This window comes from Phacochoerus africanus, chromosome 11 (assembly GCF_016906955.1).
Source record: "Phacochoerus africanus isolate WHEZ1 chromosome 11, ROS_Pafr_v1, whole genome shotgun sequence".
In the NCBI taxonomy this organism is placed as follows: Eukaryota; Metazoa; Chordata; class Mammalia; order Artiodactyla; family Suidae; genus Phacochoerus; species Phacochoerus africanus.
Window position 1 is genome coordinate 131,058,403 of NC_062554.1, and position 17,525 is coordinate 131,075,927.

At 55.2% G+C, this 17,525-nt stretch overlaps 1 protein-coding gene across 2 annotated transcripts in view; it reads right to left on the reverse strand.

Moving 5' to 3' along the window:
- TRAF5 (TNF receptor associated factor 5) overlaps positions 1-15,483 on the reverse strand; it is a 44,105-nt gene extending 28,622 nt beyond the window's left edge. For both annotated transcript variants that reach the window (XM_047752403.1, XM_047752402.1), the window contains exon 1: positions 15,356-15,483. The gene's annotated coding sequence lies outside the window, so the exon portion shown is untranslated. The remainder of the gene's footprint in view (positions 1-15,355) is intronic.
- Between the last annotated feature and the right edge of the window lie 2,042 nt (positions 15,484-17,525).

A 17,525-nucleotide genomic window follows, 5' to 3' on the forward strand; every position in this document is an offset into this window, starting at 1 on the left:
GGAGGAGCTGCGGTTCCTCCCTGCTCCCCAGGAGTGGCTGCCAAGTAGCCGCTGCCACCGTGGACTCTGAGGGGACCTGCCCGGGCTCGATCTGGGTTCTGTCCCTGAAGAGCCACGCGACCTCAGGCGAGTGACTTAGTCCCTCTGCTTCCTAGTTTCTTTGTCTGTAAGACAGGGATAAGATCAGAGCTGCTACAGAATTTCTGAAGAGTAAATAAGCTCATACTTTTCATACCACTTGCCCTGGTAACCAAAGTTTTATCCGAACCAGCCACGTCCACTCATGGATATATGATCCATGGCTGTTTGCGTGGTCAGGGCAGTTGAGCAGTTGTGCCCCAGACCACGTGGCCTCCCAAAGCCTAAATTAGTCATGATCTGACCCTTTACAGGAAAAGTGGCCGAGGCCCCCCTCTACCCGACACGCAAAGAGCTTAGAATGGTGATAACGCACCAAGCACTGTGAGGGTGCTGGTGTGGTTGCTGTTATTATTATTTTTAAGCACTCGCCTCAGAGCCCTTCCCCGCTGATGTATCCACGCCAGGCACTGGACCTGGCTGGGGTGAGGGTGGGGGACCCAGGAGGAACAGTCCAATCTGCTCCTGCAGGGCTCACGACCTCGTAGAGAAGGAAAGGGATGAACGAGCAAAGGCGGGGATTACAAATTATCATCAGTTCTCTGGAGAAAGCAAGCAGGATGTTGAGACAGGGACGGCCTTGGAGGCCTCGATCAGCAGCTGGAAGGGTGAGAAGGGGCAAGTGCAGGCGGGGCAGGAAGGACACCCCGAGCGGAGGGACAGCATGGGTGGTGGCCAGTTCTGGGAACGCGCTTGTCAGGTGTGAGGGGCAGAAAGGAGCCCAGTGCTGCCCCCATGTCAGGGACAGAAGGAAGAGCAGTAGGAGGTAGGGCAGGGCCAGGCTGCACAGCCCTGGGGCCCATGGAAAGGAATCTGGGTTTATTCAAAGAGCAGAGCAGAGCTCCCCAGTGGCTCAGCAGGGTAAGGAGCCAGCGTTGTCACTTCTGTGGCTTGGGTCACGGCTGTGGCATGGGTTCAATCCCTGGCTGGGGAATTTCTATATGCCCCAGGCATAGCCAAAAACAAAAAAGAGAGAGAGCAGAGCAGAGGGAAGCAGCGCAAGTGTTTTAAGGTGCCAGCGGCTCTGGAATCTAAAGCCATTCTGGATGCTGAACGGAGAGTGGACTGTGGGGTCCAGGGCAGCTGGGAGAGCGGTTAGGAGGCCAGCGTACATCTAGAGGAAGATGCTGCAAGAGCTGGGGAGAGATGGTGCAGGCCTGGTCTACAGGAGTGGTGGGGAAATGGAGCAAACTGGGGGGTTTCAGGACGACAGGGCGACCAAGTGTGAGGCTTGAAGCAGGAAGGAACTGAGGTGGACTCTAGGATCAAAGCCTCAACACCTGGGAGAGGTGGTGCTGTCACTGAGAAGGGAGAGGTGGTGCTGGTCACTGAGAAGGGAGAGGTGGTACTGGTCACTGTGAGGGGGAGAGGTGGTGCTGGTCACTGAGATGGGAGAGGTGGTGCTGTCACTGAGATGGAAACGTGAGCACGAAGGGAGGGAGGTCAGTGGTGGTTCAGGCCCGTAGGGAGAGCCTGGCCCCTTTTCCAAAGACACCCCTTCAAGTGAGAAGACCACTGCCTCGGCCCCCTCAAGACCTGCCTAAATCTTCCTAATTCCTCCCCACACGTTCTTCACGCCTTCATGGCTCCCCCCTACCTGTTCGTGGCAAACAGACTGTGCTGTTTCCGTAGCCTGTACTCCTGCCCTCGGGCCCCCGCCTGGGTCCAGAAGCGAAAGTGATGGGTAGCCATTGATCTGATGAAGGAGTTGAGTCCTGTGAGCCCACTCAGCACCCCCGACCCCCACTGTCCCCCCCCCCCCCGTTCCCCCTGCAGCCTGCACTCCTAATGGAGGCCTTAACATCCCCGGGAGCAGGGACAGCACCCTGCTCCACGGGCACACGCCAAGCTGCACCTGCCGACCCCACCTGCTTTTCCAGACACCACCCATGCCCACACAGGGGTCTGTGACTCTCAACTGAGCTGGCTGCCCTTTTCTACCCAGAGCTGCCTTCCTCCTGCCGTTTTCCTCGGGTCTCTATCTCGTCCTCCCCACGTTCCCTACTCACGTCACCCCGCGCATTACTTTGAATTTATGGTCACGTTGGACCATCTCCCGCTAAACACCAGCCACCAACCAGGCCCTTTAGGAAAGTACGCCTCTGCTGAGACGCTCCTACATGCGGACACGGATGAGGAAGCAGAAAGGCAGCGCGGGGCCGGAGGGCCGGACTACTTGGGCCACCATCGCCCCAGCCCGGCCCAGCGTGGCCTGCGGGCCACTCGCCAGCCTCAGCCCAGCAACCCCTGCACCAGCCACTTCCCGTCCCCCTGCCCCTTCCACCGCTGGGTCCAGAGCAGCGCCCCTCCTCAGGGCAACTCCCCGCAGCCTCACTCCCAGCCCGAGTTCATCTCTGCTCCGCCTGCCCTTAAACAACCCGGGGGCCCGAACCATCTGGGTGCTGGGGGTGGGGGGGGCAGCTGAGGTCCTACATGGTCTGGAAAGGCGCCTCAGATTCGTTTGATGACCTGTACTCACAGCCTCAGACTTGCCAACCGGTCTCTCCCAAACGGCTGCCCTCTGCCCTCTTGGGGGCATTTGGCTCTCTCTCCTCGAAAGCCCCTGCCCTTGGCCCTGGGGACATTGTGCTTTTTGGTTCTCCTCCTGCCCCCACCACACCTCTAGGAGGCTTCCTGCAGAGCTCCCCAGAAGCCAGGTCTGCCCTCTGCCCTTCGTTCCTGCCTCAACTGCTACCTCTCCTCCTTAGAAAGGTCCCTTCTCCCACGCGGGACTGTTCCCGAGTGGGGTGGGGGAGCCCCGCTGCTCTGCGTGACTAGGCTACCGTCTCAGAGCCCCTCTCTCCCCTTCTGACCGGCCTTTTTCTCCCACAGACAGGTGGGCGAGCGCAGGCTCAGAGAATGTGATGGAGATTTCAGGGGCCCTGTAAGCAGAGCCACCTGGGAACTTGGACACACAGCCAAGGGCAATGGCTCAGAGTTGGCTGGGAACCCAGAAGCATTTTTAGGAGGGCACCGGGCCCGGCCCCACCCTCCCTGGCCTAAGGGTGCTCTAAGAAAAGGGGAGAGGCCTACAGAACTGACGTGCCAAGGAGGATCCAGAAAGCTTGGCTTGACCTTTGGATGGCTTTTAAATACCAAAGGCCAGCATCACTTGAGCTGTGCCTCATCTTCCCATAAGGCGCACGCACAGCTGCCACTGCGGCAGCTTCATCTCTCCAGAGCTGACCACAGACGTGTGATGTGCTGTCAGCTGCAACCGCCCCCGGAGCCGGGAGAGCCTGTGGCAGGGCCCTGCGTCGATGGCCTGTGAGAGGCAGACGGGCAATCCCCTCCCCGCTGGCGGCGAGAGAGGAAGCAGACGGGACCAAAGGCGACCCTCTCGCCCCGGCCCTGGAGGGAGAAGCTTCCTGGGGCCCACTCCTGCCAGGCCCAGCCCAGATGCCCAGCTCACACCCTGGGCCGGCAGCCCAGAGTCCAGCGCTCAAAACACTGCAGCCCCTCAGTTCAACGCTTGACAACAGGCTGGTGGGACTGGACTGGGGGGCTTGATCAGGACCGAAGGAAAGTGGGTGGGGGACCCAGGGAAGGGACCCAAGGGAAGCAGACAGAATCTGAGGGGTGGCTTTCTCCCAACAGTGGAGCCCATCGGTGGTAGAAGGGCTTAGGGGATCAGCTAGCCAAAAGCTTCACCGTCTTTTTTTAAACTAGTGACACTTATTAAACCAAATCTTAAGGAGAAGCACTGCTTGAGGATGGTACAGACGGACTGACTGGTTAAGGAAAGCCTGCTGATTTTCTACCATCTAAACCCCACGGCAGCTCTTGGGGGCAATCGCAGGGGTGCCACGGTCTGACATTCTCAGTAAGACCTTCCACGTTCTAGCGCTCTGCCATCTGCACTTTCACACACAGCCTCACGCCCAGGCCTCACGCTAAGCGCATGGGAACATCCTGCTCGTGTTTCCAGGGACGCATGTGAGGCCCCAAGTTGTGAAGTATCTACACTAACAAGTGATGGGGCAGGAATTTGAATCTAGGTGTCCTGACTCCAAGTCCAGTGCCCTTGACTCTGTGTCCTGGCTGGAAGAAAAGGTACCAAAAGGGAGGTCTTGATGAGAGGCGCTACAGCCTGCTGGCCAGCAACCCGCTCTGGACCCAGAACGCTGTGGGCCATCCTCTTCTGCCATTCACTTACTGTCTCACCTTTTCTTCCTCTAGGAAATGAGACAGTAACACTTGTCCCTAAAGCTCGGAGTTCAAATTAAACGTGTTAATCCACATACATGATTAGCACGCACTGTCTGGCACAAAAATAAGCACTTAATATTCATGTTTGTCCAGTCTTCACTCCTAGCCGGCATTTATTCATCACCTGCTGCATGCAGGGGTCTGAATCTCCTTCAGTTGTGGGAGGGGGTGCAGTGGGACCGGGCCCCGAGTTACCAGACAGTTCCTGTTCCCAAGGGGTTTTCAGCCCCGTGGGGAGCGTGCCCAGGCACATGCCACAGTGACAGTGTCCAGAGGGGCTGAGTCACTGGACACTCTGCTAAGAACATGCCCTGGAGCGTGAGGAAAATGCCAGCTTGCACACCTGACCCCAGAGAAGCAGACCTGTTTTGGGGGCCTTCTTATTGCAATAGCTCAGCATGCCCTAAGTCATACATTTCAGAATCAGGATTTCTCAGTAGTAGCCAGAAGTCTGCTTTCTAAGCAAGTTCCCAGGCTCAATTCTGCAGTCTATTACAGTGTGAGAGGTGCCGAGCCAGGCCACCGTGACAGCTTGCAGGTCCCCTTGTCCTCCCCAGCCATTCCTCACCGCCCCACCCTCAGGCACCCAGGCTGGTGCTGGGCCTCTCCTCTCATCCATCTATACTCGTGCCCATGGCAAGCCCATCTCAGCTCCTGCCTGAGATGCCATCTAAGGCTGATAATACCCCAGTTTCTATCTGCGGTCTGGACCCCACCCTGACCATGAGTCACCCTGGCTGCCTCGTCCATAGCTCCACGTGTGTTCACTCAGCCCCTCAAATCTGAGGCATTCCACCAGCTCCTGCCACCACCTCCCCACCTCAGCAAACCGCTACCACCAGTCACCCTGTGGCTTGGGCCAAAAACTGGAGTCACCCTTGACTGCTCTGACGCTCCATCCCACGGCATCGAATCCTCTGGGTTCTCCTCCAAACAAAGCTACCTACTCCTCCTGCCTTCAGCATAACCATCCCAGTCTAAGCCACTGTCCTCTCCCCACGGGTGACAGCACCCATCTCCCAGCCGGTCTCCTTCTCTGTCCCCGCCCCTCCACGGTCTATTCACAACCCAGCAGTTAGAGGGATCCCTTTGAAAGCAGAAGTCAGATATGTCACTCCTCTGTCCCAGGGGCCACATGTCACTCAGGGTAAAAGCCAGTGTCCTCACTTTGGGAAAAAACTTTACAAAATCATCATCAGCACGGCTAATGCCAAAGAATGTGTGTGTGTACTCTAGAACGTGTGTATGTGTGTGTGTGTGTATGCGTGTGTACTGTAGCTAGAGACACAGTATGCAGGTGTATATATATGTATATACATATATGACATTATAGCGTATGGATTTACTTTGTTATATCTAGTTGCTAAGTATCAATGCGGTGTACAGACATACCGTAGTCGATCCAACTCACATCAAATGAAGGATTGCTGCCTTATGGATGGGCCAGTAACAAAGAGTGTTACAAATAATATGCTTTGAGATAAACTGTTGCAATCTCATGTCAGTATTTCTATAGAATAAAATACTAAATGAGGACCTGCTGTGTTAAAATGTCATGTTGATGACTTTTGATATTATTGGAGGCAATGAAAGTTTGTTGCTAAAAAATAAAAATAAAAAAGCCAGCGTCCTTAGCATCCTGTGACCTGGCCCTCGCTCTCCGTCTCCACTTCCCAGTGCCTTCTGGGCCTATCAGCCTTGCTTTTTCTTGTTGAGAAGGGCCTTCTGCCTGCTGTCCCCCGCCTGGACTGCACTTCAGGGAGAGCTGCTCAAATGTCACCTTGCAAGTGAGGTCTTCACTGGCCCACGATGTGAAATCGCAACACCCTCGGCAGCCCACGAAGCACTTTCCCTCGAAGTGGAAACCATTCTCCTCCAAAGCACTTCTTACGATGTAGCAACAGGGTATAAGCTTACTTTTTTTTTTCCCCTCTTTACAGCTGCACCTGCGGCATACAGATGTTCCCAGGCTAGGGGTCAAATCGGAGCTGCAGCTGCCGGCCTACACCACAGCCACAGTGACACCAGATCTGAGCTGCATATGCAACCTACACCACAGTTCCCGGCAGCGCCGGATCCTTAACCCACTGAGCAAGGTCAGGGATGGACCCCGCATCCTCGTGGATACCAGTTGGTTCTTAACCCACTGAGCCACAACGGGAGCTCCATATGCTTACTTCTTTACTGTGTTTTCCTGCCAGAATAGAAGCTTCATGAGGGCAGGAATGTTTCTTTTGTTTACCGAGGTACTGATCCTTAGAACAGGGCATAGGATAGGCACTCACTAGATACTTCTGGAAAGGCTGGACAGCGGATTTCTAATTTCTGCAGAAAGCAGGCCAGCCTCTCTCCCATCGAGCATGCCTCCCAGTCTCTAAGACTTCTTCTCAACTGATTCTAAGTCCTGAAATTCTACCAGCCACAGCTAGAGAAGGCGGCAACGGATCACGACAGCTGACACGGGGCATAGTCAGCGTAAAGGGCGGGAGGGCCTGGCCGCTCGGGGCTGGAAGAGTGGACAGTCAACAGGGCTCCTTGCTCCTACCAACGTCATCTGGCCCTGCCCGGGGGGTCAGAGTGGGTACCCAGGCCCCTGGGTGGGAGGGAAAATGCTCTGAAGGATTTTCAGAGGTGAGCAGGCCAACAATTCGACTCAAGAAACAGGTGTGCGGCCCGTGCCGCGGTGCCTCCCTAACTGCTAGAGACCTAAAATCACAGGTGCTAGAGTCCTTTCTGGCGTCTTCATCACATCAACAGGTCCTAAGAGCCCCGGGCCAGTTTCCCTTTCAGCTCACTCTCTTGTTTTCAACATCTGTTTCAAACCTTTCTCTTCTCTGCAAACCTTGACCACACCCCCCAGTCTCACCAGGAAACTTCACTTCCTACTGCACAGAAAAAAATAGAACTCTTTAGACCAGAGCTACCTCCACTTCCTGCCACCAGACCTGAGCGTATCCCCGGAGCGGGCCTGTCCTTTCCCTCCTGGGGCCACGGCAGAGCGACCCTGGGCCAGGCCAAGCTCTCCACCTGCCCTGACCGCCTGGCCCCGCAGGGCTCTTCTGCTGGGAAGAGGGGGTTCGCTGTCAGCCTCTCCCTTTCAGCCAGCTCCTTCCATCACACAATACGAGCCTCTCCTACAATGAAAGCAACCCCCATATTTCTCCGAAATTTCTCCAAAATTCGAGCTTTCCTTCCTCTCACAGACTTCTTAACTCACCCTCCCCCAGTGGAGTGACAGCTCCTCTGGCCTCTCTTCACTCTGACCCCCAGCCCACCCCGGCCTGGCTCACACCCTCCCCAGCCACTCACCCTGCCCCCACCCAGGACCCAGTGACTGCAGGGTCACTTAAGCCAAGGGTCAATCTTCAGTCTTCATCTTGGCTGGCTTCCCAGCAACACCTGACGCTAGTGACTCCCACCTCGACCCTAAACCAACACTTTAAAATATTATTTCCCTTTAGCGTCCCTGAAACCACACTGTCCTGGCATCAAAGACCTCATAGGAACCAGCCACTCCCGAGTGTGTCTCCATCACGTCCTGCTCCACATGCGCTCCTGCCCACTTGGTGTCTGCTTTTCAGTGTCACACACGCTCCAAGGCCAGCACACCCGAAACAGAACCAATTCTTCCGTTCCTGAGCTGCTCTCTCTTCAGAGCTCCCACTCCGTGAGGGGCCACCTTTTATCTTGCTGTTGTCACCAGACAACTGGTATCATTCCTGAAATGCCTCCCCTCCTCCCCCACGACCAGCCCCTGATTCAAGCCCCAATCCCCTCCCCTGGGCCTTGGCAACAGCCTCCTATAATTGGTGTTTCCTCCTAGAGCTGGTCCCCTCAGCTCCCCTCCTGTAGCTGATACACCCCCCATCTCCCCTCCTATAGCTGATCTACCCCCCCATTTCCCCTCCTATAACTGGTCCCCCCATCTCCCCTCCTATAGCTGATACACCCCCCATCTCCCCTCCTATAGCTGATATACCCCCCATCTCCCCTCCTATAGCTGATACACCCCCCATCCTATAGCTGGTCCCCCCATCTCTCCTCCTACAGCTGATCCACCCCGCCCATCTCCCCTCCTATAGCTGGCCCACCCTCCCATCTCTCCTCCTATAGCTGGTCCACCCCCTCATCTCCCATCCTATAATTGGTTTCCCTTCACCCACTCACTCCCCCAAAGCATCCTCCACATAGCAGCTTGAGTGGCCTTTGAAAAAGCCAAAGTGTTATCACTCATACAGACTTTCCACAGCCTCCTGTTACTCTCACAGTTCCAAACCCTTACCCATGATAGCCTGGTCCTGCCCACATCTCCAGGCTATCTCACTTCCCACCCCTTATTTTCCAGCCTCGTTGGCCTTTTTGCCATTCCTCATACGAGTGGAGAACCTTCCTTCCTCCTGGCCTTTGCTGGTGTCCCTTTGCTCAAGCTGTTGTCTCTGCTGGAAACCTCCTCTCCATCCTCCCTGCCTACTCACTGAACTAAACTCATCCAAGCCCAGCTTGAGCATCATGAATTCAGCTGAGCCTTCACATGCCTCCTCAGCCAGCTCAGGTCCCTGTCACCCCCTGTGCTTCTCCCTCATAGCACTTCCGACCACCTTCATTTCTTATGCAATCACCTGTGCAATATTATGGACCCTGAATCCTCTGAGTCTTCCTAACAAACCACTGAACCTGGACATGGTCTTGGGGGTCGGCCTTCCTAACAAGAAAAGAACTTTGAGTTTTCTTTGAAAAGAGTGAGAAGGGCATGAATTAGGAGATTTAAACAGGAGGCATTCCAGAGGTCCCACTGTGGTGAAGCAGGTTAAAGATCTGGCATCGTCTCTGCAGTGGCATAGGTTCAATCCCTGGCTTGGCACCGTGGGTTAGCATTTCCATGTGGCTGCAGCTGTGGCGTAAGTCGCAGCCTTGGCTAGGATTTTATCCCTGGCCCAGGAACTTACCTAAGTCAGGGGTGTGGCTGAAAAATGAAAGCAAACAAACAAAACAAGAGGTCATCCAGGGAGGAGAAATGATGCGAAGGAAGTTAGGAATAGCTAGGTTAGGTGCAGAAGGCCCTGCAGCTGCTGGACAAGGCCTAAACAGAGGTAAGGCCGAGAAAATCCAGCGTGACAGTTAGGCAATGGGAGAGATGGGGGCTACAGAAGTCACACTTGTTAGAAAGACCCAGTGTCGGTGAAGTGAAGTGAAGTCATATACACGGGATTGTTAGCATCATGGAAGGGTTGAGAGTTTAGCATCTGACCGTCCAAAGCAAACACACGAAACTGGGCATTTTGGAGGAAGGTCAAGGGAGTGCTATTGAGAGGTTGAAGCCACATCCCAAATTATTAGGCGATTTTTTTTTCCCACATAAACCACCTCTACATCAGCCTGCTCCAGAATAATCTACTTCCATCCATTAAAAACAACTATTCATTCCTTCCTTTGACCCTCAGAAATGCCTTTGCCTGTGGTCCAGTGTCCCCTCCCTCCCCTCCTGCCTGTCCCCCCTCCTCAGTCCTCAGGAGGGCTTCCTGGAATAACTGCCCCCTCCCAAGTTGCTTCATCACTTCTTTTATTCTGCATCTATTTAGCACATAAGCCCTCCTGTTAGACTAAATTATTTTGCTTTTAACCCACAGCAGCATGGTAAACTTTCACAGGTTATATCACAGCTCAGCCTCTTCCTCAGACACCCAACGTCCTGAAGGCAGACAAGGGACTCTGGTGACCTGCTCAGCTTAACCCTGCCCACCCGCCTCCCCGCTCCGGCATCAAGGACTCCCTCCCGCACAGAGCCTGGCTGTTCCAAGCCACCCCCCAGGAAAGGAGCACAGCAAGGGCTCTGGCTGGCAGCTTTGCACCAAGTCAATCTCACTCTTCATTCTGCTCTGACCTCACGGTTGGATGCCACGGAAGTCACTGCGCTGCTCCTGGTGACCAAGCCAGTGCCTGTATTTTGCTTCCCAAATTCATTTCATGTCTTCTGCGGGGTCCCTGTGTGGCCTCCCTGCCCAGCGCAACTAGTCCTCCAGGGCTGTACTGCTCTGACCACAAGTCCAAGACTGGAAACCTTCCCCTGAGATCCAGCCCCCGGGCCAGGCCTCCATTGTCCGATGCTACCCGCCCGCTCTCTGTCCTCTATCTGCCCGGCGCTCAGCCCAGCTCATCCCCACCGTGCCCTGCCCCATCCCAGTTTACCCACCTTGGCCTCCGAGGTAGCCTGGTCTAGAGATGGCAAAGCGGCCGCCGTGGGCCAGTTCAAATGCTATGCTACCCTGGTGTGTGGCAGTTCTTGAGCTTGTCTGTTTTAAATTTAAATTTGAATGCCTTTAGGCTAGACACACAATTTCTACCTCTCCAGAGACTCCACAACTCCCCATGCTGTCAAACACTCAGAAGAAGAACCCCGGCTTTATTGAATACCTGCCAGACACCAGGCTCTGTGTATATATTGACTCATTTAATCCTTCCAGCAACCCCAAGTGGGTGACATTACTATCTGTTTACCAGTGAAATACAGAAACTCAGGGAAGCTGGGCAACCTGCCCAAATCATACAACTACCACCAGCAAGTCATAAATCCAGATTTGAATCCAAGCCTGTCAGATTCTAAAGTCCGTATTATTCCCACTATGCCATTTGCGGAAGTATTAGGTCTTGATTAGATCATGCATGCAAGGAGGCCCCTCTGCAAAGTGTGGAAGGGAACCAGCAGGGCAGGAGAGCAAGGGAAGGGCCGGTTCAGGAGGAAAGAGGCTGCACAGACAGGCGCTCAGGTAGCAGCCCTGGGAAGGGATGGTAGATCAGGACCGGCTGGGAAGAGACAGAACGGAGGTGACAAGGGACAGCAGTGATTTCCACAGGGGTCAGGGAGAACATGGAGGAAGAGGCAGCTTGGGATGAGCAGCTAAGGGGCTCCAGAAACACCGTGACGAGGACTTCGTGTCCTGCAAACCCAACTGACCAAGAAGAGAGCTGGTGAGAAGTGGAGACCTGACCAGCCTCTCTTTAAGAAACCTTGGGTGCACAGCAGGGCTCCAGGGACAGAAGTACCGGGAATGGCACAGTCGGCCTGAGGACACAGCCTTGGCCCCATTTTGGCACTTGCAGGGTGGCAGGAGGACGAGAAGCTGGAGGTCAAGGAAGGCAATGTCAGTGGGGACGGGGTGGCCCCTCCAGAGAGCTGGGCAACAGCTGCAGGGCTGGCAGGCGACAGGATTCTCAGGCCCCGGAAGAGCCTGCAGCCGGCGATCTCGGCAGCAGGGCAGGTGCAGGGCTGCCCTTTGCCCGGAGCCGGTCAGTGAAACAGAGAGGAGAGGGGCCGGGAAAAAGCGGCGTCTTCTTATTGAACAGAGACTGAGCAGGTGGGGCAGTCCGTGGCCAGCGGGGTAATGCAGGGAAGCGTGTCTGTCTCTGAGGAAGGGGAATGCTGAGTCAGGGGCGCAGGAGGAGGTGGTGCCCTCCTCTTCCTTGAGAGAAGCAAAGCTGCGGGGCAAAGTCCAGGGTGTTTGGAATTGTTGAATCGGCCAGGAGGGGAGGCGATGGAGCGGGTCCAGAAAGAGGGCACGAGGCTCTACTGGAAGTAAGTGGGAGGGGTCCCCTCTCCCACAACACACACACCTCCCGGGAGGGCCACCCACCAGGCTCCATCAGCAACACCAGGGCCACCGAATTTGCACGGACCCTGGGAGGCACAGCGCTCTTGCTACAGCTCGCCCTAAGCACGCACCTGCCTCCAGGTAACCGCATGCGGGACGTGCTCCTCAGGGTCACTGCAAATGGCCCGAATTCTTCTCTGAGGGCTGCTGAGTATTTTCACTTTTATTTTCTCCCTGGCCCTCTGGCCCACTTCCTCACAAGACAGGGCTTGCTGGGGACTCTAGGGGAACAACCGCTGTCTGACCCTCCAAATAAAGCTCTGCTCTGAGCAAAGCAACAAACTCACAGAGGCCCGACCCTGGCCTCGGCAGCGCTGGGGGTGGCTTCCACTCTGCAGCATGTTCCCCTCTGGCCCCGATGCACACACAGCCACCCAGCCACCCACTACACTCTGCCGGGGTGACAGCTCCTGCCCCAGAGGGACCTCAGAAAAATGCATCACCTCGGCAGGAAGAGCTGTTCAGAGCCTGGGTCTGTCACTGTTCCCCTTCCCCCAGTCGACGAGCTCTCATTAAAGACCCCCAAGCAGTGACAGAGGCGTCAGGCAGCCTTTGCTGAACACCTTTCTGGTTTCCCCACCGTCCCGTCCAGAGTCCTGGTTTCCTCCAAGCAAGATACTAGGAGAAAAGCACATGGACTGGAGTTGGAAGACTTGGGCTGGGGTCCTGGCCGGTCCCTGGGTGCTGTGAGAATGTTCCAGTGGCTGCTGAGGCCCAGCCTGCAGTGGAAGGAGAAGCCCCCGCCTCTCCCAGGTCTCAGGGAGGCAGTGAGAAGTTCCTCAGGGGACATGGGCTGTTGGCAATGGGGACGCTGCTATTCTGACTTCAGGGGACTAAGTGAGTCCCACTCAGCCTCTCTCTCCAGAGCCCCACGCAGCACACGTTCCCCAGGCTTCAGGCCCTGGTGGCTCGGAGCCCAAGGGAGACATGGCCCAAGTGATTTCAATGCAAACATTCGTTCAGGCCTGCTCTGTGCCAGAAGCCAGGATCCCAACAAGAGCAGACCAAGGCCTCGCTCTGAGTTCACTAACAGGGGGAACTAATGGAGGGGGGATCTGTTCATGCAGTGGCCAGGGCAGAGGCTCTGGGGGAGCTTGCTCCCTGTTGCTCGGAACAGATCATGCAGGCTTGATTCGAGTCTGGGTCCGCTTGTGAACCCCTCAGGCTCGGGAAGAGGTGGCAGATTTCGTCCTCTGCGAACCCGGGGTGAAGCCTGGGGCAGAGGGACCAAAGGCCTTGGAGACCCACCCCCGGCCCAGCAGTGGAGCCCAAAGGGTTACTTCCCTCTCTGTGCTTCACGCACACCATCTGGGCCATGCGGAGAATAATCCTGCTTTGGCCTGACTCGCAAGGGCATCGTGGAGGACAAAACGAGCTCCGAATGACAAGGGCAATGAGAAAGTGCTTTGAAAAGGAAAGAGCTTTCTCAACAAGACATTCTTAGTTTTTCTTCAGGGTCCGCTCCAGTAAAGCTGAGATCATCACCGAGGGTCTGCTGGTCCCGACGCTGGCGAGCCTTTCCCACGGCTATAGCCTAATGGGACTGACTCAGAGGCATCCGGCTCCTTCCCTCAATAAATCATCTCCACTGAAATACCCCCTTGGCCACAGTTAGTAAGTACTTGCAGTGGATGGAAGCCCAGTTCCTTTCCACGTTGTTTCCACCACCTGCCACCCACGGCCCACAGGTACTCAGGTGACGCTCGCTGACGGAAATGCTGCCCATCTTCCCCCACTGCCACAGACCTCGGCCCAGACGACCTGAGAACGTCGCCACCTCCCTCATTTCCCCTCTGGCAGGACTTCAGAGGCCGGCCCAGCCAGGAGACCTTCTTCTGCCTTTGTCCAGGACCCAGAAAGAGAGATACCAGCATCTGAGAACCAATGCATTCCACTGAGCTCAAAACACTAACAAAAACAACAACAAACTTTTGTAAAGGCTAGGCATTTTCTGCTTCCATCCCACATCTGTCTTTCCTGTAGCAATTTCTCTCTCTCTCATTCAAACTAGCGTAGAGGTGGAGGTGGGAGATGAAAGGCAAACCAGCAGTTGCGCTAACCCCCTTGTCTTGAGCTGTCTGTGTGAGGCAAAGCAGGCAGCCACATTCTAGATATGAGAAGTCCCAGCCCGCCTTCCCTTGCTTAAAATTTTCTCACACACACCCAGAACTGCTCTCTTCCCAGAAGCACTTCAGCCAGTTTCTTTGCATTTTTTGTCTTCCAGAGCCCTTTTACAATGCAAATATTTCCGAAAGAAGGAATGTATTCCCCCGGCCCTACCCCCGTTCTCTGCCAGCACCTGTGCCCAATAAATATTTACTGAATTCATTTGGTTACTAGACCGGGGTCAGAGCCCCCGGCTGTGGACCGTGGCGTGGGGGGGGGTGGGGAGGAACAGTCTGGGCCGGGAGCTACGCCTGGTTTCACCAACCTCACGGCGAGCCCAGAGCAACCCTGCCAGCCACAGCAAGATAACAGAGTTCTGATGAAAGCAAATCTGAAATAGCCAAATATGGAAACTCTGCAGGAGGAGAAGCCCAGTGGGGTTAGTAGCAAGAGGTGTCCCCAGTTTTCACTGCAAACTCTCAGAACTGCTAAAACCTTGCAGAGCAGTAACAAGGAGGGAGACAGTCAGGGGTGGAGAACCCAGATTCCACCCATTCCCTGGGTGTCCCTAGGCAACTCATTTCAACCTCTGAGTCTGGCTTGCCTCCAAGACCCCTCTGAGCCCCCCCCTTGGCGGGGAGGCTCTAACTGAGCTCCATCAGTTGCACAGTTCCCCAAGGTTTCCATTCATTCCAATACTAAAGTTTCATTCTAGAGAGTTCTAGCTGGAAGGTCATGCAAAAGTGGAAGGAGGGGGTGCCTAAGGGCATGGGGGTGTGGGGGGCGCGGGCGGGAATCCACGGTGTGCAGGGCACTCCGGAAAGTCCTCCGCCTGCGCGCCCCACCCTGAACCTGGCCCCTCCAGTTCACAACCGCGCCCTGCAGCCGCTCCCCAGCTCCGGACCCCCAGTCCCCACCACACCCCTCACACCGCACCCACTCGCCCGCATCAGGGGCCACCTGCTCCGCCGTCCTCCCGTGGCCTCCCGCCCCGCCCGGCCGCCGCCTCGCCTCCACGGCCACACCCCGCGCGCCCTCCCAGCGCCAGTCGGGGACTCGCCGGGCGCGAGGGGAACGGGAGGCCAGGCCCGGGTCCCCGCAGCCAGGCGCGGGGCGCGGGCGACCGCAGAGTTTTCCATTTCAAAGTAAACGCAACGAGCAGAAAAGCGCTCCAGGGTCCCCCTCACCCCGGCGCTCCAGGGTGGGGCTCAAGGCCCGCGGTGCGGCCACCCCGGCCGCCACCGGCCGGGACTCACCTGTGGGTCGGCGCCCAGGGGCTCGGCTGGCGCCCGGCAGACGCGCACGGCGACTCGGAGGCAGCGACGGGTGGTGACGAGGCGGGGGTTCGGCCCTCGGCCCCCGAGTCCGGCCCGCGGAGCCCCGCCCGCCGAAGAAGGAGGGCGGGGCGAGCCCGGGCGGGGCGGGGCGGGGGCGGGGCCAGAGAGGCGGCGGGCGGCGAGCGGGGCAGGAAGGTGTAGACAGGAGGCTGAGTGACCTTAGCTGCCAGTTAGAAACCTAACCTGTCCTCGCTAGAATCACGAGTATCTACAAATAAAACTCATCAATGATTTCCTTCAAGTGCGTTTAAACGGTACCTATCTCACCTTTCCATCAGGGCCAACCAGGTCCAGCCATTCCTTTCATATGTTGACCCATTAGCCCAGGTCTGAGGTCTGGCTCAGATCGATCCCTTCCGACCTTCTTCCACAGCAGAATGAATTTGCCGCTGGCCTGGCAATCCCGGGGACTTGTAGAGCTTGCTGTTGGACCAAGGACTCCCCAGACGTCTCCTTCGACCTTCGAAGCCTTGTGAAGTAGGCCTGGTCATCCCCATTTTACAGAGCAGCGACCCGAGGTCCAGAGAAGGGACAGGAAGTAAGGTGCCCAAAGCGAGACACTCAGCAAGTGCTATGGCTTCATCTTGGGTCCAGGCCTCCAGACTCCCCAAGAGAGGGCTCTTTCTTACACTGCTCCAGAAGTCTACGTTCTGAATGACAGTTGTAGTCTGCATAAATCTCTGCGAAGCTTGATGGATCATAAAGAGCATTCTAACTCCTTCCCTTTCGGTTAGGCAACCATGGGAAAGCTACTTAACGGCCCAGGCTTCAATTACTCATCAGTAAAAGCGGAGAATAATAGTATACACCACGCAGGTGTGCCCAGAAGCCAGGCAGCAAGCACATGCAGGGAGGTGAAGGCTGTAGTCCTGGAGAAGCAGAGGGACACTGGAGCATCAAAGACCCTGTGCGGGGTCTAGAGGAGCAGCCGGGCTCCAGGCCAGCCTGTCCTTGTCTGGTCTCTGATTTCCAATAAGAGCCAGAAGTCCAGCTTCAAACCTTCTCTGGTTGGGGAGCCAGATTAACCACTCCATGGGGAAATGGGGGCCTGTGCGTGCCTTCTCTTGTGGTCGCCCACACTCACCTTTCTCAGTCTCTATCCCCACCCCCCACCACCCAACATGTTATAAATCATATGTTTTGTAAAGGTAGAAACACTGGCTAGACACAACGTCTTTCATGCCTATATGCAGATATGCCTGGTACTGTCTTTGACTATGCTTCAAATGTCTCTCCCCATCCCTCTGCTCATCAATAGAATCAAGAAGCCAATTTGTCCCACGAATGATACTCAAGCTTTAAATAGGATAGAATCAGATTCGCTGAGATAGATAGACAGCAAATCTTTCAGTGGTGGGAAATGAAGGCCAAGTTATTCCAGGGCTAGGACTCTAAATGAGAAGGGAGAGGAATTTTAGATGAGTGATGGCTGGAACTCAAGGACATGTTCCCAATTCCCCCTGTTGGTCACAAAATCCTGGGCAGTGTGTCTGAGAGAACAGGGAAAACCAACCGTAGGACGAAGCCCAGTCTCAGGGAGGAAACATTATCACTTTCCTCAAGGACCTTGAAGATGGGTGGGAAGGACGGGACATAAATGTACATATAAAACAAACATTATTTGCAGATGATAGCTAACATTGTTTTATTATACACCAGGAACCATGCTCAGTGATTTATCTCTATTTACTCATTTAATCACCTCTTAGCAATTTGCCCCAAATTGCAAACTCCTTCAGTTTGGGAGAGGTGAGATTTGAAACCCGGAGACTCTAGTTCTTGTGCTCTTAGCCACCTCACCACCTTGCCCCTCAAAGAGATGATTGGTGTGAATTCGAACAAAACAACTTTGAGAAGTAGACAAATTTTAGCAATTTTAGTGTTCTCAAAATATTTGCCATGTTATAAGCACAATTCAGTTTTCAAGCTACATTCATCTACAAAAACAAGGGCAGATTTGGACTATTCCCTACATTTTTGCATAGAAAAAAAGGCTAAACTTTTAGTATGTTTCTTCTAAACATCCTAAGTTTACCCTCAGACTTCAGATAAGACTTCAGTTGTTTAATTTGCTGGATGCTTTGATAAG